This window comes from Watersipora subatra, chromosome 4 (assembly GCF_963576615.1).
Source record: "Watersipora subatra chromosome 4, tzWatSuba1.1, whole genome shotgun sequence".
Classification (NCBI taxonomy): domain Eukaryota; kingdom Metazoa; phylum Bryozoa; class Gymnolaemata; order Cheilostomatida; family Watersiporidae; genus Watersipora; species Watersipora subatra.
The window spans coordinates 49,826,183-49,851,199 of NC_088711.1; the positions used below are offsets into that span (position 1 = coordinate 49,826,183).

General features: G+C 35.6%; 2 long non-coding RNA genes and 1 pseudogene across 2 annotated transcripts; 2 read left to right on the forward strand and 1 right to left on the reverse strand.

Annotated features, from left to right (window-relative positions):
* LOC137395051 (dolichyl-diphosphooligosaccharide--protein glycosyltransferase subunit STT3A-like) overlaps positions 1-25,017 on the forward strand; it is a 349,554-nt pseudogene that overhangs the window by 210,149 nt on the left and 114,388 nt on the right.
* Positions 7,372-8,008, reverse strand: LOC137392743 (uncharacterized). Its single transcript, XR_010978239.1, has 3 exons — positions 7,891-8,008; positions 7,545-7,613; positions 7,372-7,440 (listed from the first exon to the last, which is right to left on the reverse strand). It is a non-coding gene; the product is annotated as an uncharacterized lncRNA (long non-coding RNA).
* On the forward strand, positions 17,029-18,093 carry LOC137395148 (uncharacterized). The gene is made up of 4 exons (XR_010978449.1): positions 17,029-17,123; positions 17,274-17,342; positions 17,607-17,672; positions 17,966-18,093. It is a non-coding gene; the product is annotated as an uncharacterized lncRNA (long non-coding RNA).

Below are 25,017 nucleotides of genomic sequence, written 5' to 3' on the forward strand. Positions count from 1 at the left end.
CTTTTTAGACCTAACCTGACCAGAAAAGCTGTGGTTGCAATTATCAAAAGTGACCTCTCGTACACTTGACCATATAACGGCCATCAAAATATGAAACTTTATTCACTATACAGTAGTGTACGCACATACTTTTGGAGTAACGTGGCTTGAGCTGTTGATCTAGTTTATTATTTTTAGATCGTGAAAAGCAGAATTTGCCAGGAAGACACAGCTTTGCTACAGAGAGTGCTCGAAGAAAATAAGCTAACTTAGTGCGGATTGTCACTTATTGAGGATGAAGTTTGCTCGTGCACTGTAAATGCTGGTGCAGTGCAGAAAGTTGTTAGCTATATAGCTAACATTTGTAAAAGGATTCAGAGAAAGTTGTACAGTAGTTTGTCTTGAATGAAATGTGCACAAAAATCAATGTGACGATACATACAGAAGTTTGTACGTATTTATACCCTAAAGGGCATGGTTTTAGCAAGTTCTAGAAAGTAATATGGATGCGTCAACTATCTTGAGTAGCTAGTTATATATGAGTTACATACGACAATTTGTATTTACGCAGTAAAACAGGCCCATCCGCGAAGACATAGTTGAACAACAAAATAAAACATAAAATCAAAATTAAATAAATAAAACATAAATGTATTAAATAAAGCACGAAAAAGATGCCACACAAAGAAGATAAATAATGATATGCATTGTACAGTATTGTTTTTATGTACCAGTTCACATTAGTAAATTAACACTTGACACTTTTCTGTCGATGTAGGTTTTATGTCTCTTCTACATCTCGTGTATTGCTTTCAACTCCTTCAAGTCGTCAGTCGTAAGCTCCTCCTTGTGCTTGCTTTAACGTATTTCTTATTTTTAATGATTGCAATTGTGGATTGGTTGCGACCATATTCCTTCGCAATATTAACAACACAGGCGTCTTCTTCCTATTTATTTATGACCTCCAACTCTGTTGTCATGGAAATCATTTTTCCCTTGTCTTGTAAAAAGATTATAACGCTAAAATGAATACTCGCTCTCAATTATGTGTTTTTCACAAAGTTTCCCACATGGAACGCTGACATGAGAGAAGACGGTCAGCGTGTCTCTTCTAAACATTGTGAAATGTTTTTGGCAAACTGCATTTCGGCGTCTTTGTTATTTCGACGTGCGTTATGAGCACCCTGACCGCCAAATTTTAATTCGGGCGAAACTTTTCTTGAATTCGTATGGTGAAATAAAATTTGTATAGCGAGGTAAAGATCTCACGATGGTCAACTTCGTAAGATGTAAAAATTGTATATCAGGGTAATCGTATTTCGAGGGTGCATTGTAGTTTGAAAGTTAGAATGGCAAATGTTGTTATATTTTAAACACAAATAAATTTTCTGCCAAAAGACATTTTTAACCACCCGGGTAACGCCGGGTAACACAGTTAATTGTATATAAATTAATACTTCTATCGGTGTATAACCTTGACCTAACTCAAGCTACATGTATGATAATATATTCTCCACATTTCTTTTAAAATACATTAATTTAATTAACAGACACGGTTTACCAATTTTTCAAAGTAAATGCAAAAAACTATTAAAAGTTTTTAAAACGTAGTTTTTTGCCATAAGTGGTTTTTATGAAAATGCTTTATACGTCACGTATTATACTTGTATTATGCAACACTTGACATTTTGGACTTTCCCGCAAATTTTCTTAGCAATTGGGCTGTGATGCTGGGAATTGCCTTGTTTTAAATGTACTAAAATTCAAGCAAAACTCTATTTCCGCCTCAGGATTACATTTATTGCCATTATTTATCTTGTTTATTCTCAAAAACAGAAAAACCTCCACTTACATAAAGATCTACATACAAAACTTCTATATTGTAAAACATCTATTCGTAGAAAACTTGCTCCGACTAACAAAAGATGATACTCGACTCAAAAACTAAAACGTCTTGCATATTTTGACCATTTAGTTTTAAATGCAAAATAAAAATATAAAACGGAAAAGTAAACTTTAATTTTACTGTTTGTGTTTTTATGAATTTATTGGTGACATTTTGACTCTAGCGAAGTACATTTCCTTTTTTCATATGTTAACAGTACCGCCTTCTCCCATTGTTGTATGATTCGGAGTTATCATTTATCACTTTCAAAGTAGGAAAACTTCAAGTTTTAGGTAATTATGTTCTACTTTTCCTGTATGAAGACAGCTTTTCATGTCACGTTAACTACACTCCCAAAACATTTATTCTCAGTACAGCAAAACAAGACAACTATAAAACACCCACCTACTCTGACCTCCCTCTACCCTTATCCTCATCTCTACAGCCAACTGTGAAAAATCAAAAAAACACCATTTGTAGTTTTTATTTGCTATTTATCTGTTCTTGCTTCTGTCCATAGATGTTTTTTCTATTTATTACGTTGTAATATATGATAGTTTTAAAATTTAATTGTTCCAGGTTTCAGCCATGTAGTGTATACATATTTATAATTTGTAGAGATATTATTTCCGAGTTTTGTGGTGGCTTGGAACGGATAAAGGAAATTATATTGAGGCAGAATTTTTAGACTCTGTGTATCTTGATGAGACCTCGAATATGTCACCTATTCAGAGATGAGCAAAATACCCTAAACAGTGCACTCCCATAATTGATGTCATATGGCAAGGGTCCACTTGTACTTATGTTTCTAATTTGTATGTTCTACTATGTGCTTCTCCTTTTCTCTCCTCTGCTCATACTTTTCTCTCTCTCCCACCCACTCTTACTGCCGCTTCTCATCCCACCCCTAACTCTTTCCTTTTCTCCAAGATGATCGGCTGACTAGGATGGATAACATTACTTATTTTATGATGTTGATCTCTCCTTCACTACTCATCTTTCTATTACTCTATCATTTTTTTTTTGTATTTTATGAATTAACCATGGGTATTGATAGTATAACTCCCTAATTGTCTGTTTCTTCATTTAAATGAAGGGGTTTTTATATTATGTGTAATTTAAGGCTTCCTACCAACCAAATGAAGCCATACCGAGACAGAGCCACAACCGAAAGACGCCACTTTCCATGATGACTGATCTGAAAGCTAAATTAGATAGCTACACAGAGAAGGGTATTTTAGCTCCAGTTGACTACCCTACGCAATGGATTAGCAATAATGTATCTGTCAGAAAGCCGAATGGTTCACTACGTGTGTGCATTGACCCTTGTAACCTCAACAAGGTGATACAGAGGAACCATTTCCCCATGCCAGTTCTGGATGATGTTCTCAGCGATCTGGATGGTGCCAAGGTGTTTACCTTGTGTGATGCTAAAGATGGTTTTCTCCAAGTAAAGTTGAGTGAAGCATCTAGCGATTTGACAACCTTTTGGACTCCCTTTGGGAAATACAAATGGCTCCGAATGCCTTTCGGTTTGTCATCGAGTCCAGAGGAGTTCCAAAGACGACTCTCAGATGCTTTGAGTGGGTTAAAGGGAGTGAGAGTGGTAGCGGATGACATTCTAATCTATGGAAAAGGCGCAACATATGAAGAAGCTATGCTGGACCACAATGCAAATCTGGAGAAATTCCTTGCCCGCTCTAGGAGAGTAAACCTGAAACTCAACAGAGAGAAGTGCAAGTTCATGCTCGATTCACTACCATATATTGGCCACATAATAACACCGGAGGGCATAAGACCAGACCCTGCTAAAATTCAAGCTATTACCAAGATGACCACTCCCACCAACAGTGATGGGGTGCGCAGATTCCTTGGTCATGTGAATTATTTGGCCAAGTTTGTTCCACACTGTTCTGCAGAATGTGAGCCATTGCGCAGACTAGTAGGGGTGTCAGATGGAGAGTTCAGATGGGGTGAAGATCAGCAACGTGCCTTTGCAAAACTAAAATGTTTAATCACCGCAACTTCCTCTCTAAGATACTTTCAGGTGAACAAAGCAGTTGTAGTGCAAACAGATGCCAGCACAGAGGGTCTTGGTGCAGTACTCTTACAAGATGGTCAACCAGTGTCTTATGCCTCTCGGAGTCTGACTGACAGTGAACGGAATTATGCGCCCATAGAACTAGAGCTGCTTGCCATTGTCTTTGGTATGCAGAAATTTGATCAGTATGTTTTTGGAAATCCTGATGTCACTGTGCACACAGATCACAGTCCACTGGAGTCAATATTCAGCAAACCACTTATTCAAGCACCAAAACGACTGCAGTCGATGTTGTTGGCCCTTCAACGGTATCCTATGTCGGTAGTCTACAAGCCAGGAAAGGAACAGATTAGTGCAGATCTACTTTCAAGAGCTCTCACTGGCACACCTGAACAGGGAATCAATGAAGAACAAATTTTCACAGTCAACCAGCTGAGGTCATTCATGTCTGACCTGAATCCAGAAATCATAAAGAGAGACCTGCCAGTCTCAGAGGCGACATATGTGAAAATACAACAGCAAACCAGGACTGATCCTATTCTGAGCCAGCTGAAAACAATGATTCTGTCAGGATGGACTGATAAAATAGGTGATCTGCCGGAAGAGCTCCGGCCATACTACTCCTATCGAGATGAGTTGGCTGTACTTGATGGGGTCATCTATAAGGGTTCAAGACTTGTAGTTCCAGATATGATGAAACCGGATATTCTAGAGAAACTTCATAGTAGCCATCAAGGTACCGCAGCAACAATCAGGAGAGCCAGAAGTGCAGTGTTCTGGCCCCAAATGGCCGAGGACATAAGAATCAAAACGCATAAGTGCGTCACCTGTGCATTAGACTCTCCAGCACAACCTCATGAGACTCTAAAGAGTCATGACATACCTGCAAAGGTGTGGAGCAAGATTGGAATGAACATATTTACACATAAAGACAAGCATTACCTGATACTTGTTGACTACTACTCAGACTTCTTCGAGTGCGAGCCTCTCTCTGCTCTGCAGTCAAGATCTGTTATTAAAGCGTGTAAGAAGGCGTTTGCTAGGTATGGAATTCCACATCAGATTCATTCTGACCATGGAACACATTTTACCTCAGCAGAGTTCACCAACTTTGGCAAGATCTGGGGTTTCATACACACCACATCATCTCCCGGACACCAACAGTGTAACGGCAAAGCAGAGGCCGCCGTAAAAATAGTAAAGAGATTGATGAGGAGGGCAGATGATGTATACCTGGCCCTGTTAGAGTATCGGAATACAACCACTGCCGGCATGTCTACCTCGCCTGCACAGAGAATGTTTGGTAGAGCTACACGCTCCATACTCCCTACAGCTTCTGACCCGGAGGCCGAGGTTCTGAAGCAGAAGGCAAATCGAAAAATGCAGGCGCAGAAATACTATAATAAATCAGCCAGAGATCTCTCTGAACTGGCTATTGGCTCTCCAGTGATGCTGAAAGATATTCAAGCACAAAAGACAAAGTGGTATCAGGGACGGATAGTGGAACAGCTATCAGACAGATCGTACCTTGTATCAAATGAAAACACAGGCAATGCAGTGAGAAGAAACAGAGTTGATCTAAGACCAATGGTATCTGGTCCAGACCATACCATCGAAGCTGAAGTCATTAACCCGTCTGAGCCTCAGGCAAATGCTTCTGTGCCACCTGATGTTGAAACGGCACCAATTAGCTGTGACCAGTCTGTAGCTACAGATGAAGCCATGTCAGCTCCATGGCAGAGAGCTCGACAAGTCAAACTACCAAGCAAATACAAGGATTATGAGATGTACTAGGTGACCAGGCTGACCAAGGAGGTGTCGGAACAGGCTGAGGGGGCCTGCGCTTCTTAGGCCTGATGGGACTAACACAATCTCTTTGATACTGGTCATGAGACGATAGATGACAAGAGACTTTACAAACTATATTGCTTTGACAATTAGTCAGATTCAGTTCATATTTCATTCATACACTATTACATACGAGAAACATTTGTGAGAAGCTATTTCCACACATTTCTATTCATGTGAAATAGCATTTCTTCGTCATACCTTTGTGGATACATATGATACATAATATGTGATATTCATGACTTGCTTTATCACATGCTTCTTTCCAAATATTGTAAAAGGGATGTTGATAATATGCCCGTAACATTTATGTTGTGTAGTGACTTAATACTTTTATTCTGAATAACTCATATATCTTGGTTTCATGTTTTGTAGAGTCTGGAGTGGGCCTTGTACATAAACTAACACAAATATAAAGTCAGTCAACAGTTCTATTCATATTGTACAACGAATCACAAACAAGACCATAGGATAAGCATATAATACATACAAGCAGCAAGACAACGCCTAAAGGCATCGAAAGATCCAATAGTTAGAAAATGTCAAAAGCAATTTAGAAATTTTAAATTTAGAGGAATTAATCATAGAAATTGCGTCAATACTAAATGGAGAACATGCCAAAGGGATGTAAGGAAAACAACTAAACCTACCAACCACCATCACCAGAAAATTACCAAATATACATTAGAGACTAATCGAATAAGTACACATACAGATCCGCCAGTCTGGTCAAATATGGCCTAGACACCAAGGGTGAGTCACAAGGTCCACCCTACATGTCTACATCACTTACTCAAGCTGAAGACTTACGCAAACAAGAAATATTCACTCCTGACATAAAGCATTGAACCTTAACACTCAATCTACTGCCACAGGTTAGCCATCCCAAATGCTAGACATCTGTAAAAGAGAACAGCTCCAACAACTCAGCTTCTCTTTTTCTCAAAGGCCTCCTTGGGGGCTTTCCTCTCTGCTTGCTGAAAAGCCTCTATCTCTCCCACCTATGGAGTCTCATTCGCCTTTATCAGCTGAGCCTTTTTTACGCCACTTTGGCAACGGCTGAAACTCTACCTATGGACTGTCGCAACTTTCATTTGACTGTCAAGACTCACAGCCGTATGAGACTGAGCAAACAAGCATGGATGACTGCGAGTAAAAATGTAACCTTCATTAGCTATTTTAACCTTTTGTCATTAATTTTAATGTTTTGGAATTTTAACAGTTGTGCAATTTAATTGTTAAGTTTATAGAATAAAAAAGTAACTGTTAATGGTAAATACCAGTATTGCTTACAATAGCAACATCTTCACTAGTACCTGAACCAGTAATGTTAAAATTAGTTTCCACAAGCTAAGCAAAAGTACACAAACTAAACAGTCAAAATAGAATAAAATGACATAGTAATTTCAACACTAATGCTGTGTGTAAATGTGGATTAGTTATGCATAACATAATTTTTCCACATTCACCTATCACAACTATACTGAGCAGTGTACACAGTAAAAAACGCAACATTATATTAACAGTTCAATCAGCAGTCTGAAAAATTGTCATATCATCAAAAACATTCACTTTTAAATATAAAAACTGCATAAGTCATAGCATTATGTATACTTACTGGTTCCATAATTTTTATAGCTTTAATCTTGTCAGATGGAGCTGCAATGTGATTCAACACTTGCGCTGCCTGCAATTGAAGCAAACAGCAAAAAAGTATGAGTTGTGATTTGTTACCTTAGTACAGTGTTAAAAAATGTTCAGTTGTGTTGTGAATTAATTTTTTACACTTACCTGTGAAGCGCTAAAAAATCCTCTTGAATCAAATAAAATCTCTATCTTTCGGCGAACTGATGTAGTTTCCTAAAATATAGATATCTTGGTTATTTATGAACAACAGAGTCCCGAATATTATATTAACGATAGCTATCAACTAATAAATGTCACTAAATTAAAATGTTAAAATACTAATTTTGTGCTTAAATATTTAGTTAGTGTTTATGCATAAGCATGTTACGTTATCGCGGATAGGCAACGCAAATTAAGAACACATTTTTTTCAAAAATAATTTATGGCAAGTAGTTGGGCAAGAGACGGAGTACTAGTAGCAATCTAAGTAAAATACTGTTTGCTTACTAACTTCTTTTAACCGTTGAAGCATTGCACAAAAATTTGAATTATCTTGAGGCTCCTTTGCCATGATTGCAATGTAAAATAAGTTTGATTTAGTACAGTGAGAGTTTCGTTTTCGATCTTACGAGAACTAGCGAGTATCTTTGGAGGAGCAGTATTAAGGTTTCCTAGGTGACACGCGGTCTATGACGGCACATCCTAAACTCATATAAATCTATGCGTTGACTCATTACAACATTGCCTAAACGTCTTCGATACTACCCGTTTATTGAAAAACGGGAGACAACTCTCAGTTAATAAAAAAGATTACGATAACTGAGAGCACAAATTTTTACTGTAATAACAGAAGCAGATAACTTTGGAGGGAGAACCGATAAAGAGAACTCGAATTTACTGACTGATTTCTTAAAACTAACACTGAAATTACATTGGCAGCTTGGCTTAAAAATCTTGCAACTTGTTAGCCCATTCTTGTTTAGGAACCAAGAAGCTTCAATGCTAATATTATTGTGAAGAGAAAAATATGGAATATACATGAATATATATTATTATTAACTATTTATTATTATATATTAAATAGTTATAAATTATTATAGTATTAAAATATTAAGTATTATTAAAGCATTTAAATAGTTATAAGTTATAAATAAATTATTATTATTATATAACTTTACTCGATATATGATAAATGATATACAGCCCCCCAAGGATCGCCGACGGCTCTCATATGGGCGCGGTTTATTGATGGAGCTCTGTTGGGATGAACCCGAACACGGCACCCGAACAAACAAATATGCTGAATAAAGCCCCCTGTAAATTTACAAATATTATGAACTGTAGTGGTTATTTTATTTATCTGTTGAATTAATTTTGTTGTCAAATAAGCATAGTATTCCAATATTGTCACCATTATGATCAGTCAGTTGCCATTCGCAAGCATTCGTGATATTAATAGTCACAATCGTAAAATCGTCCAAATTCGGTTTCGTATTTAGATTTTGAGTATGAAAACTACACTGCACAGCTTTGCCTGCTGTCCCATCTTATTGGCCAGGTAAAACGTGTGAGAACGATGAAAGACTTTGTCATTTTCTATTAGGGGTGGCAACATATTAATCAAAGACTAGGAAAAAAAGACCGTTGTTCGGATAATTTTGGGTAAATTATATTCAACTTTGAGCATATATTACAACCTTTACCAATTTTAAAATTACTAAAAGTAGGTAATTTGAAATGTTTTATTTTGCATGGATCCATTATTTTGGTTAGGTATCACCGCGACATTGTAGAAATTCAAGGTTTGCTATTATGAACCGCGGGTCTACTGACTGAATGAGCTAATGAAACGATAACAGCGAGTCGTGTTTTCCAAACCTAACAAGGCAACGCGACCGCTCCGCGAGAGTTGTGTTTGCTCCGAAACCCAGGCTAGCACAATCCTAACTGGGTCAGGTATAATTGCAGTGGCTCAAACCTGGTCAGTTTCTGGGTCGTTTTGTAGAGGTGGAGCTTAATCCAGAAATGCAAATGTTTTGTCGGCACTAAGCGACGAGGTTTTAAGCAAGTGCCAATGTTTAGTCGGTTAGAAATTGAGTCTGTAATCTTTTTATTTTTTGTAACAAAATAAGGCATAAACATCGTTTTAGACAAATCTTTAATAAAAAATATGAGATCTTTCATTAAACTAGCATAACGTATTCACATAGTTGTTTATCGTAGTTTTGTCGTGTTAAGACGGAATAGTAACATGCTCACGAAACGGAAAAAAATCTTCTCAAAAATACATCATTAATTATTCTGTATTCGTTTATACAGTGTGTATGAAAAATATCTTACATACGTTGTAATATGATTGCACTTACATGTATGTAACGCGGTATTATATAAGTTATTGAATATTTGTGATTATGTTCTAACCAAATAAAATGCACATTGAAACAATTGTCTACTTTGCTACCATTCTGAGAGCTAAAGAAGATTCTATTTCATTTTAGTGTAACTATTTATGTTAGCGTATCGTAAGACAAAGATTGTGAAAAGGCAACAGAAGACATTAGTCTATCTTATCTTTACTGCAAACACCGACTTCTCTAACAACTAACTTTATTTAGATTTTGAACATGACCGCACTCTGTAGGTATTCATTTGTCAATTTGCTTATATATTTATTGTTTATGTACAGCATTGTGTGACCAAAAAAATTTTCTTGATTTGTTGGGCAAAAAATATTTCCTTACTGTTGGCATGATGATGTATTTTCTTGCTCCAATATAAATAATGCATGTGGCAATTGTTGTGCATCATTGTTAGCAGCTTTCTCGTTACCTCCACGAGCACAATGTAGCCAATTCTGGAAAATCAGAAGGCAGCACACAAAAAACCTTTAGCATGATGTATGTCTATTGGCATTGCTGACGTTGTACAACATACTTTGTTTGAAAAGTCGATGCGCAATGACAAAATGTCTGGTGATGGACCACTGGAACAATGATGGGAAGTAGGTTGTTTTAGTTATCGGACGAATCTATTACGATAATAAATTGTAAAGTTTAATAATTTTACTTTATTTAATATAAAAAGAAAATGTTGCACATAACTTAATTACTACCACATCAGCACCAAAGCCATAAAAGGCCTTTAACAAGCACAAATGAGAACAGAATAACACAGTAGAAAAGGGCTACATATACTACATGTAGATATGTGAAAATAAGTGAATATAAGTCTGGGTTATTTAAAAAAAAATCAGTGTTGAAAATCCTGAATGTTTTATGTATGTAGGTATGTTTTAATTTGATCAACATATTCACTCAAAATTGAGCACAGTACAAGCTGAAACAGTTCGAGTTTGTTCTCTATGGCTGCAGATGAATTGGCAATGAGGTGGAGGGCACGCCAGATGCCGTCTGGCGTGACCTCCCTTCATTGCCAGTTCACCCACAGCTATAGGGAACAAACTTGTTCTATGCCTATCTAAATATTGCATGTATTAGAAAGCCTCAGGAAGCATTTTTGCTCTGTCATTTCTTACTCCCTGCAAACTCCTCTTGAAAATCCTTGATCTAAAATAAAAACAATCATAGCATGTGTATTTACATCTCCTTGAACTTGTAAAGTACTGTGAATGCAGTATTCAAGTGACATTATTTGCGACGATTTTTGACTTTGACAGGAATATTATTTGTTAATTTAATGAAGTAGATTGGAGAGTTACATTGGACATTGTGATTAGCTGGAAGTTAATTTGGCGATCTCAAAGAACCGGGCAAATCTGCTTTTGCTAGTTCCTGACTTTATTACTGTTTTTACAGTAGTTTTATTTCACAATTATTTCCTGGCTTCATATATCTTCTCCGATCCTACATTGCTCAACCGACTTAGCCCATAGAGTTGACTTGTAGAAGACAACAGCGAAATTAGTCCAAGTACTCAGTCTATGAATCGGATGGTGTTGTGGCACCTTGTTATCAATTTCTCAAAGAGTTGATAACAACTCCAGAGATGCTCCCAAATCCTGATTAGAGATTTGCAAATTACATCAAATCACCAATCATGAGATTGACATCAAAGCACCATAAAAATGGATTACCCAGTTTGTAAATTAAATCAAATTAAAACCATCAATTACATAGTGGATGATGGTTTTAATTTCATTTTATTTGAAAGCTGAGCAGTCACCCTTCTAAGTGATTTGATTTGGAGCAAAACGCATACCAGCGATTTGATATGCTTTACAAATCTGGAATCAAAGATTTGGGAGCATTGCTGCACAACTCTCTCCAATTCAGACACTGAGCACTTACACTAAAGTGACACGAAAGCATCATGCAACAGGGTTCTAATTTTAAAACTGAGTTACTGAATATTACCACTCACCGGACTGTTAGGTATGAAAGTAACAACAGGTGTCTGAGTTACATCTATAATAGTAGTATGTAGAGAGCAGATCTACACACGTTTGCACTTAAAGTGAGATTTTGGGTACATTCTAGCCCGAGAACCTCGGAGAATGGTGTTGTCTGATGGAAAGTTTGGGGGGGGGTAGGTGTGTGAGTGTTGGGAGCTAAGGTTATGAAGTTTGAGAGGAATTGTGGGAAGGATGCGGTGCTGGTCGAGAGGAATTGTGGGAAGGGTGACGTGAAGAGGGCGATGGTTTCGGGTTTCGATGCGATGGGTTTGGGGTTCGGGTGTCGACGAGTTGAGCGATCGATCGTCGAATGGTTGGGGTTGGGTTGGCGACCGGTGGGGTGAACGGTGTTATGTCGTTTCGGTTGAATGAACGCTGGATTAGTGGGGGTGAATATCTGGGACATCGAGGGCTGGTTGGTTTTCCGGAGTGGATCTCGCGGATTATCGAGGAGAGCGAGAGATTACCGGATGAGTGAGGGGGTTAATATCTGGGACACCGAGAGGATGATTTTCTGGAGATTGTTATATATTTGAAACATTGAATATATATGAGAAAGTGTTTATGTACAAAGTTATTTTTTTGAAGATTTGATGTTTTTGTATGGTTTTCCGGAGTGGATCTCGCGGATTATCGAGGAGAGCGAGAGATTACCGGATGAGTGAGGGGGATAATATCTGGGACACCGAGGGGATGATTTTCTGGAGATTGTTATATATTTGAAACATTGAATATATATGAGAAAGTGTTTATGTACAAAGTTATTTTTTTTGAAGATTTGATGTTTTTGTAATGTTGAAGCTCTTGAATGGTTAAGAATCTTAAGGATTTTATTTTCGGGTTTTTTTTGTATATATGTAAGATTGAAATTTGTTGGAGAAATTAATATGTTGAATGAAAGATCAGTTTTATTACAAAATTATTCACTTTAAAAGATATATTTATATGTATTATTCATTATTTTCCATCATCATTTCGTTTCAATAAAAATAAAATAGTTTATGTTTAACTTGAAATATATAAAAATGTTCAAGTAGATAGGTCACAATAAAGATAATATAGTATAAATGAAACATTGAATATATATAAGAAAATGTTCATGTACAATCTTTAAAACGAAGTTTGTATCGAGTTGTTCATCAATCACTCATCGTCATCGGAAATAGTTATGATAGCAGGATCCTTTTTGCATTGTGCCGAACTCTCGTGAAATCTGCTTGCTTCTTCATGTCCCATGACTACTACATCGTAGTATTCGCGAGTATTGTGAGATGTTACTAGCCCCTTGTATATAATGATACCCGGATAATTCTCTTTCAACGAAAGGGCATATCTCGAAGGCATCGTTAAAGTTCCTTGAACTTCCTCTCCATCAACTTTGGTTGAAAATGCTACAGTTGGTACCACATCCACCTTGCCTTCAGCATCTTTGTATTCACTTGCTCCAACATTGTGATAGTAGAAAATAGATCGTGCTTTGAACTCCTTGAGATGACGAATCTCAAAATGTTGTATAAGTTTTTCAAGTCTCTTCGTTTTCAGATTGACTAGAGTACGTTTCATGTTCGAGGGAGTTGAGGTTCCTTCTGTTACTCGTCTTAAGTCATGGTAACTTCCCTGTCCATTACCCTTAGGTTTTAATCCAAGATATACCATAATACTTGGATAAGACAGCGATCCATCTAGAAAGCGTTTTGGAGCAAATACAGCAGTAGATTTACTAATCCCATTTTCCACATAGTTGAAGTGAATGATACAGCACGCTCCATGGATCGAATGAGCTTCTTCCGTTTTTGTCACCTCCATAATCAATCCTACTGAAAGGTCTGTCATTTTCTGCAGTGATTTTGCTTCCATTAAAGTATCCTTACTTAATGTTCTTAACTTGTCTGCCATATCTTTTGCCCTTTGCTCCAAATTCGTTACGATTTGGTCGGATGTCTTCTTCTTCGTTGGAGGAGTCCTGTTAGAAAGAGTTACAGGTGAAATTTTCTTTTTCGACATCTTCACTGAACTATTCGATCCAGGTTTTATCACTCCAGATTGAGTATTATCCTCCATAGTTGTGTAGTGTGATAATTCTCTGAGATTGAATGAAGAATTGATATCGTCTTAGTAAAATTCTGCTGGTTATATACAATTCTCCTCATCAAATGATTAATGAGTTTTGATAAATTTAGCTGCATCATCCATAATATCAGAAGACTTTTCGCGAAATTGAAAAACGCGAAATTCAATTTCGCGAAAGTTGACTATATAATATATATAATGTGTAATTTCGCGAAATCCAATTTCGCGAAATTCACTTTCGCGAAATTCAATTTCGCGAAAGTTGACTATATAATATATATAATGTGTAATTTCGCGAAATTGGATTTCGCGAAATTCACTTTCGCGAAAGTTGACTATATAATATATATAATGTGTAATTTCGCGAAATCCAATTTCGCGAAATTCACTTTCGCGAAACTCAATTTCGCGAAATTCACTTTCGTGAAATTGAATTTCGCGAAAGTTGACTATATAATATATATAATGTGTAATTTCGCGAAATTGAATTTCGCGAAGTTTACATTCAGCTACAAGTACTCAGAATAAATAGTATATACATTCAGCTACAAGTACTCAGAATAAATAATATATACATTCAGCTACAAGTATTCAGAATAAATAGTATATACATTCAGCTACAAGTACTCAGAATAAATAATATATACATTCAGCTACAAGTACTCAGAATAAATAATGTATGCATTCAGCTACAAGTACTCAGAATAAATAATACATACATTCAGCTACAAGTACTCAGAATAAATAATATATGCATTCAGCTACAAGTATTCAGAATAAATAATGTATGCATTCAGCTACAAGTATTCAGAATAAATATACTTGTAGCTGAATGCATACATTATTTATTCTGAATACTTGTAGCTGAATGTATATGTTATTTATTCTGAGTACTTGTAGCTGAATGCATACATCATTTATTCTGAGTACTTGTAGCTGAATGCATATGTTATTTATTCTGAGTACTTGTAGCTGAATGCATACATCATTTATTCTGAGTACTTGTAGCTGAATGTATATATTATTTACTCCTAATACTTGTAGCTGAATGTATATATTATTTCTTCTGAATACTTGTAGCGAAGAAATAATATATACATTCAGCTACAAGTACTCAGAATAAATATTATATACATTCAGCTACAAGTACTCAGAATAAATGATGTATGCATTCAGCTACAAGTACTCAGAATAAATAATATATACATTCAGCTACAAGTGTTCAGAATAAATAATGTATGCATTCAGCTACAAGTATTCAGAATAAATAATATATACATTCAGCTACTAAATTTCCGTCGTGAGTCCAGTCTGTCAGGAATGTCTTTCTTCTATGATATTCATCGATCATTAAAGATTCACGTTCGTCGATGGATAGATTTTCATTAACATACTTGAGATAATCTTTTGGAGATTTCTGTTCAAGCTCTTTTTGTATACTCAGTGATATAAGTGATTTGTAATTATCTGGGTACTGAGGAATCGTCATCCTAGAATGATGAAATCAAATTGTAAAATATCTTCTCTGAAGTATATATGCATAGTCAATTTACATTCTAACTACATCATTCAGTTTTTTTTATCTTACACTCAATAGAAAGTTCAGATTATTTAATGAATGTGTTTTCTGCTTCACTACTCCTCATTGAGATTTCCATACACAGTGAGATACAAAACCTACACTTCAACAAATTCACTTCACTTCAAAATCAGTCAAAATTGAAAGGGGGATTGAAAACTTGTATAATATTCGATGCAACATCATGATATCGTTCCGAAGAATCCTTAGTTGATGTCGTAAACATTTTCTGAATTTTTATTCGTTTGGGGATGAATGTATTTTGACATATCTTTTGAGGATTGAACTCTTCTTAAATAAAGTTGAACAAACTAAGCAGATATATTTATCAGTTGAAACGGATGATACAATTCTTTGTGAAAACTTGAACAGCTGTGAGGCAGAATTCCAGATGTAAAAGTTAAAAACTCATTTTACTATTCTCTCTACTATTATTCAATTATTAAAACTTTCCACCAATTAATTTTAAAACAACTTACCCCATCTGATTTGCTCCACTCTCCTTCTGAATGGGTAGTTTTCGGATAGATTTCCTCTCTATATTCAAAGTTCAGAGAGATATAATCCAAAGTTCTGAGAGAAGATTATATGTAGATATCCAAAATTTGAGATATATAATCCAGTCAGTCATAGAAATATTTTGAAGATCTGAGAATATCGATTTAATTAGATGAAGTGTTCCAAACTGTATCTTCTATATATGAAATAATTTTATAACTTCAACTTCTGTTTCATGTATATTAACTACAAGGAAAAAAATTATCAACATTGATGAGTCCATCAAGCTTGGCTGTATTTATACTAGTCAAGTTCAAGGAGGTGGAATCTTCACAAAAGCTATAAATTACTTCTAATCCAACTTGTCTCACTCAATTTTCGCGAAATTGGATTTCGCGAAATTACACATTATATACATGTATATATATTATATACTCAACTTTCGCGAACTTGAAGTTCGCGAAAGTGAATTTCGCAAAATTGGATTTCGCGAAAATACACATTATATATATTATATAGTCAACTTTCGCGAAATTGAATTTCGCGAAAGTGAATTTCGTGAAATTGGATTTCGCGAAATTACACATTATATATATATTATATAGTCAACTTTCGCGAAATCGAATTTCGCGAAAGTGAATTTCGCGAAATTGGATTTCGCGAAATTACATATTATATATATTACATAGTCAACTTTCACGAACTTGAATTTCGCGAAAGTGAGTTTCGCGAAATTGGATTTTGCGAAAATACACATTATATATATTATATAGTCAACTTTCGCGAAATTGAATTTCGCGAAAGTGAATTTCGCGAAATTGGATTTCGCGAAATTACACATATATATTATATAGTCAACTTTCGCGAAATTGAATTTCGCGAAAGTGAATTTCGCGAAAACTGTTTAGCTGATTTTACAATTTCGTGAACATAAATTACACAAATTTAATGAACCATAACATTGCTTCTACTTACTATATAAGCAACGAGAAAGAATAAGTTTTTCATCTCATTTTATTTATAATAGTTTACAATGTGTGCTCGAGACAAAAACGTGGATAGACTCCTAACTCAGACAAAATGCATCGACACGTGTGTGGAGATATGGGGCTACTGCCCTTGGGGTAGAGAGGTAGATCCTGAAAAACAGAAGGCTTTTCGAAACAAGATCAAGCTTCAAAAGAAAGTAAGTATTACATTATAATATTTTACTAAATTATATTTTTGATTAAAGGAAACTTGAGAATATAAACTACATATTAAATATATTTCGAATTATAGGGTTTGCTTAAATGAAACAATTAAATTATACAAAGTAATTTGGAAATTATTGTAGAAATCATTGGTCATGCAGCGACAAAGAGAAGAATTATTTTGTAACTTCGATGTTACATTGACTTTAAAAGTAAGTATTACATTATATTTATTTTGTCTAATATCGTTGTATAATGATAAAACATGTAACTAAAGATCAAATACATTCAACAAAATTCACTCCAATTGGTATGTAGGAATGTTAAAATGAGTAACAGTCTGTGAAAACAGTAATTAATATTTGTATAACTTCACTTTAAAACAAAAGGTGTTGGAATTGAAATTCAAAGTAAGACCTGACTGTGTTTTAATTTGTCTGCGTATTCTACTCTGACTATAATCATTGCAATTGTAGGATCCTGGGTATCAGCGAACTAAATATAGACCTTTTCGGAGAAGGGTTTATAAATTTGAATCTTCAGTAAGTAGCACATTATATTTATTTCTTTGTTTTAACTGAATATCCTCCTCTGTCTGTGTGTCCTAGTCTGACTATGTGATGTAACATATTTGTTTTTCTTATTGTCTGTATGTCCTACTCTAGATGATTGCATATCCTATTCTGTCTGCAGTACATCTTGCATATCATTCTATGATTCGATGACTAATGCAATTGAAATTTACAATTTAAGTTGGAGTCCAATGTGAATGTAGAGTCTACTATCTCAACAAGGTTATAGTAAACCATCCTGACTGTAATCATTGCAATTGCAGGCTCCCGTATCTCAACAGGAAGATTCCATTCAGAAAAAGGATGGATCTTCTTCTTCAGTAAGTATTACATTATATTTGTTTTTTAGTTTGAATGAATGATCTAATCTGTCTGTATGTCTTACTTTTACTATATCTCACTAAAAATAATGTATGTTTTGATTGTAGACAGTTCATTCTCTTTCGTCAATGAAAGAAGAAGAAAATTAGGGTTGAATGATATTCAATAGTCTTTTTTTATATTATGTTTTAGCATTTTTATATACAAAACTTTTATTCAATAATATATCCATTGATAGTAAGTTTAAATTCCTATGATATATCATCAAATAAACTATATAAAATTTAATCATAATAACATTTCCTTAACTAATTACTGTCTTGATATACAGAGTTTATAATCTTTGTTTAATTTCTCTCTGAATTCCTTCAGATTGCACGCTCCGTCAATCGTGAAAAGTTTTAATCCTGATGAAGACTTAGAGTTCATGTAAATCTCACTTCAATCCAATATCATGAGAGCTGGTGTCAACCATTGAAATGATGAGGGAATGTTATACTTTGGAGGTTCGATGATCGAACATAATGCCACACGCTCTCCCTAACGTTCAACGAAGAATTGCAACGCAATCTCACAATTGTCATTTTCTTCAGACTTATTTGCTTGTATTACTTTTAACGAAGCTGGAATATCCAAAACTTTTAGATCAATCCATTTCCATGGTTCTTGCATTTCCTCGGATTTAAAAACTGTTGCAATAGGTGACGTAATTTTCTCATCTCCTTCCATATAATTTTCCTTGGATTCGAACAACCGCTTTACTACCGAACTTTTTCTTGATGATCTTCGTAATGACGTAGTTCTGTTCAATCTAGACTTGGTTGGTCTTCTACACTGTCTTTGTTTCATATTCAATTGGGGAGTTCTTTCAGAAATATTGGCGATATTCATACTATTGGAAGTTGACTCCTCAGAAGCTCCAGTAACAATCAACACTAACTAATAATACTTCATCAATTTATACATTATCTTTAAAAAAGTAGTGGATCCATAACAGTGATGGATAATTTCAGAATTTATGAAGACGATGCCTTCGAGATATGCCCTTTCGTTGAAAGAGAATTATCCGGGTATCATTATATACAAGGGGCTAGTAACATCTCACAATACTCGCGAATACTACGATGTAGTAGTCATGGGACATGAAGAAGCAAGCAGATTTCACGAGAGTTCGGCACAATGCAAAAAGGATCCTGCTATCATAACTATTTCCGATGACGATGAGTGATTGATGAACAACTCGATACAAACTTCGTTTTAAAGATTGTACATGAACATTTTCTTATATATATTCAATGTTTCATTTATACTATATTATCTTTATTGTGACCTATCTACTTGAACATTTTCATATATTTCAAGTTAAACCTAAACTATTTTATTTTTATTGAAATGAAATGATGATGGAAAATAATGAATAATACATATAAATATATCTTTTAAAGTGAATAATTTTGTAATAAAACTGATCTTTCATTCAACATATTAATTTCTCCAACAAATTTCAATCTTACATATATACAAAAAAAAACCCGAAAATAAAATCCTTAAGATTCTTAACCATTCAAGAGCTTCAACATTACAAAAACATCAAATCTTCAAAAAAATAACTTTGTACATAAACACTTTCTCATATATATTCAATGTTTCAAATATATAACAATCTCCAGAAAATCATCCCCTCGGTGTCCCAGATATTAACCCCCTCACTCATCCGGTAATCTTTCGCTCTCCTCGATAATCCGCGAGATCCACTCCGGAAAACCAACCAGCCCTCGATGTCCCAGATATTCACCCCCACAAATCCAGCGTTCATTCAACCGAAACGACATAACACCGTTCACCCCACCGGTCGCCAACCCAACCCCAACCATTCGACGATCGATCGCTCAACTCGTCGACACCCGAACCCCAAACCCATCGCATCGAAACCCGAAACCATCGCCCTCTTCACGTCATCCTTCCCACAATTCCTCTCGACCAGCACCGCATCCTTCCCACAATTCCTCTCAAACTTCATAACCTTAGCTCCCAACACTCACACACCTACCCCCCCCAAACTTTCCATCAGACAACACCATTCTCCGAGGTTCTCGGGCTAAAATGTACCCAAAATCTCACTTTAAGTGCAAACGTGTGTAGATCTGCTCTCTACATACTACTTATAATGCTGTCGTTTGTGGCATTTCGTAGATGCTCCCCACATCTATGGAAGCTTGCATAGCCTCTGCTCTTACTCCTACCCGTCCTGAGCAAGCACTGCATTTCCTCCTTATCTTGAGCTGTAAATCAGAATGCTCGAGGCATTGAACGTTTGGCTGGGTGTGAACAGGCAAATATAGCAGTTGGCAGCAAATAATTTGTTTCTAAAACCTAATCCTGCCTACACAAGGGGTTCTTTTGCATTATCCTACTATAACTTCACGTTTTTCTAGCTACTAATCTAGGGCTATAAATGGCTTGAAGATCCGCCTACCAATGAAATTCCACATTTAACCATAATTAATATTGCTCGATTTGCCTAAAATTTTATTGCTGGTTATGTGAGTGAGTACCTCCGTGTTACTATCAGATGTATTGTCTTGAGGATGCGGTCTCTTTGTTGGATTCTGTGACTAAAAATGTAAACAATACGTAAATTATGTATATCGACACCATGTGACAACATATATGAGTTTATGCACATGCATAGCATATTTATATTTGTGGGCACAATCTAACTAAATTCAAATTGGCAAAAGAGTCCAAACAAAGGCCTTGTTGCAGGGCTCCAAAATAAGCATTCATTTTATCTTGCTTTTAATGATTGTTTTTGCAAATTTTAGGTGTAAAATATTAAATGTAAAATAAAATATTACGTCCAAGTTTAACCAAAGGTGTGAACTGCGATATACTATCTGGCGCATGTGTGAGGCCTCGGGATGAGAAATTCTCAAGAAAAATGAGACAGATTGCCGTAAACTTCACTGGCTATTGGGTCAAGAATATGGTATCTGAGCATTCCAATCAAGTCCTTATTTCTTTGCAATTCTACCAAATTTCTATGAGAGTGTAGATGAATTAAAATAAGAGAAAATGTTTTTGAACTTTGATGTACTGTGAGACCGAAAGCAAAGTATCGAATACAGCTTAGACATGTCGCAACCCTCACAGTAGTGTAGACTTAGATTTACTGCATTCTCTGATTTCGGCTTACAAGAATATAAATGTGCACGCACGCTTTTGTTACAAGATAGCTATTTCAGAAATAAGACAAATTAAAATCCATAAATGTAATAAATATTATTTATCATTTCTATGTAAAATCCATACTATACTATCTGTGCATTTGCAAAGACATGGAAGGATAGCCCTGTCTAAATATATTGGACATACAATGACCGAGTTTTGCTGTCCAAAAATATCCCTTATAATAGGCTGAGTAAAATATTCTTGGTGTACCGGTAACTTACCCTCAGCTATTCTTTGTACTTTTCCTTCTGGGTTTGCTGTCTTTCAGGGCTGTACATGCAGCCATACTCTTTTTCTTCGCCATACTCTTTTTCTTCGCCATACATACATAAATAGCCTTGACTATCATGAATGACGTTCTTACCTCTCCAAATATCTTCACCTTGCTAAATTAGAGCAGATAAAATTTTAAAATTAAGAAACATGGTACAGATTTTTTAGATTCAATGGCTGAAGACGTTGTAGGTTTTTAGCCTTACTTGATTGCTAACACTCAAATGGGAACTAACTGCTGCATGTATATGATGCTTGATACATTTATTGCTTGCTTGATTGTAGTTATTAATATATACAATGATTTTTAATGTCATTTCAATTGCATGCCAATGCTTGTACGCTGAAGCCCATGTATATCTTCTAATCAAGGCTGCACTATAAGCTTGATTGTAATCCACTGCATGTCTGTATACACACGAATATCCACTTCGTTAAATTAAGCTTAAGAGTTGAGTGTCTATAGAAAGTAATCCTTTATTGCTGAGAAGTAGATGGTGTGTATCCAGTGTGAGTTGCTAGTGAACTGATGAAAATTGTGTCAACTCTGCTTCAAGTAGGGCCTGTGACGTCATAGATCACATGGTACAAAAACAAACCAAAAAGGGCTTCATAAAACTGCAGCATAAAAACATATAAGCTACTATTGACATGTACTTCTATTGCACAACAACCAAGCATAGGCCTACATTTTACAATCAAGGTTACACTTCACAATCAAGGTTACACTAAAATATCCGAGGTATAAAATGTTCATTTTCAACACAAGGTCATAAATTAGGCAGTGGAGAAAAAGTGCTTTAAGGATATGAGATTACCTTCAACAAGTCTTTCATGCTTGTTGAATATGCCGTCCTCATGGTTTGTGTAAAACTTGTTGCCATATTCGATTTCATGGGCTTTGATGGCTTGCTCAGCCTCGTCTAACAATGAGGCAAGAAGGAGCGGCATAATGCTTAAATGCACTGCAATTAAAAAATATATTTGGTAGGCCCTCAGGCTCCTCGTAGAAGTTGACTGTCGTCAGCGATCATGTCATTCAGCTATCGAGGCTTCGATAACCTACCGACACGATTGCCGACTACAGGCACGGGAGGCCTGTAGGTAGGCCTATATAGAAGATGAAATGATGAATACAAAAAGTCAGTTATGAATACATGATGACCCACTGAGGTCTTCTTTTAGGGTTGAAGCAATATGAATATGCAGTGCATTTCAATTAAGACAAATCGCAAGCAGTAAGCGACTCTGACTACTGAGGACTACTGATCACAGGCAGGCTGTCTAGTCCGAAACTATAACTGCCCTGCATTGCAGAAGACTACAAAAACTTGCTTTACCTTGCCTCCTCTCCTACACTTTTTGTGAACCAAACAGATGAGATACAGTCTAGGCCTGGCGGTGCTACTGACAATGCACTATTGTAGTAACAAGTTCAAATAAAATTTGAGATACACAATTAAATGGTTGTTCCTTAGGTAGCTATTACATACTGTCGTTGTTTCAAAATGTGCTACAGTTTAGACTTAGTAGTAATATAAAGGTAATTGTTAAAAAGTGTGTGCTTGCAGCAAATACAGTAAAGATAAGAAACTGATGTCTTGTTTTGCTTTCATTTTTACAATCAATGCCTAACGAGATGCTAATACTAATATTTACAGTGAAATAAAATGGAATCATTTTAGGCTCTCAGAATGGCCCAGAATGGTAACAAAGTGGACAACCGTTTTAATGTGCATTTTATTTGTTCAGAACATAATCGTAACTTTTCAATATTTTATGTATTACCGCTTTAAAAAAGTGATTCATATTAAAAAATATAAAACTCTTTTTCAAATATAAACGAATACAGAATAGTTAATAATGTATTTTTGAGAAGATTATTTCCGTTTCGTGAGCGTGTTACTATTTATTCTTAACAAGAAAAAACTACGATAAACAGCTATGCAAATACTTTATGTTATTTTGCTAAAAGAACTCATATTTGTAATTACAAATTTGCTTGGAAAAGATGCTTACGTGATATTTTGTTAAACAAAAAGATAACTACTCGATTTCTCAACAACTAAACGTTTGCAGTGGTTCGACTAACTTTAAAGTTTTTGTATTTCCGGATTAAGCTCCACCCCTACAAAACGACCAAGAAACTGACCAGGTTTTGAGCCACTGCAATTATACCTGACCAAAAGCTTTACCGAATGTGCCAAAATATCAGAAATGGGCTCTCTGTGTAAGTCATGTAATTTAGTTCTAATTGTTACCGAGAAGATAACTCCTAGCATGTCTGCAATTAGAAGTCAATTCATTTCTTTTATTTAATGTGCCTAAGTGTGGTTTGCATATTATGAAGTATTTTTCTAGTAAACATATTTTGCATCAGTTTGTTTTGTTTGTATAATTATGGTTGTGCTTGAGTTAATATTTTCCATGTTATGTTGTATGTTGAGTTGCTGTCTTTTAACCTCCAAATGTGTTTGCTCAATTCTGTGTGGTGTCGTTTGTTTTTGTGGTTAAGCGAGGCTTTATGGTTGCTGTATCTAGTTTTAAATTCGTTTGAGCAAAGTCATATGTAGGTCGCTACGTGGTTGTTTGTATTGTTGCTCACTGTTGCTTGATATATCACATTTTTGGCTCTGCATTTTCCTTCCAAAGGGCAGTTGTTCTTTTGTCTGCAGTTGCAACTTTTTTCGTTGTCTTTTCTTTGTAGTGTACTGGTTTTATTAAGGGTTTTGTTGCTCGCGTCAATGATTGTTTTTATATTTGGCATTACTGAGTAGCTCAGTTTTAAGGTTTGTCCATTAAATATTGCTTGGAGTGGGTGTTTCTTTGGGAAGCATGTCGTAACTATGCTGAAGAATTTTTGTCCGATATTGGTTGCAACATTGGCACTGAATGGTGGGTTGTACCATGTGATTTTCCTTTGTCAGTTACATTTTTTAGATTTTTTCATGTTGGTTTCATATTGTAGTTTACTGTTGTATCCACTCTTGTGGAGTGCTTCTTGGTATGGTTGCACTGTGCTGTTAAATTGTTGTTCATTTGATGAAAGTGCGTTTAATCGTTTGTTTATGTTGTCTGGTAAGTTTTTCAATATGGAAGGTGGATGGTTGCTTTGTTTGTGTACATATAGTATTGTGTTACCTGGTTTTTGGAAAGGCTTGAAGCTGCCATCTTGTAGATTTAAAGTTATGTCAAGAAAGTTTACTCATCGTTTGTTCGCCTCAATAGTAATGTTCAAGTTGTTTTATTAAATATGTTGCATATAAGTTTCTTTGTTCTCTCTATAGCTTGTGGTGTGCCCTTGCAAACCGCAAGTCCGTCGTCTTTGTATAGTCCAATGCTGCAAGTCAATTCTTTGGGTATTTGAGTCAGCAAATAAGTCCCTACTAATTCACAAGTCTCCGCTCCGTCGTAGCTACCCATAGTCACGTCAAACATTTTATTAGAGTTCTTCTTTGACCAGGCCCTGTCGTTGTGAAATACAAGCAAT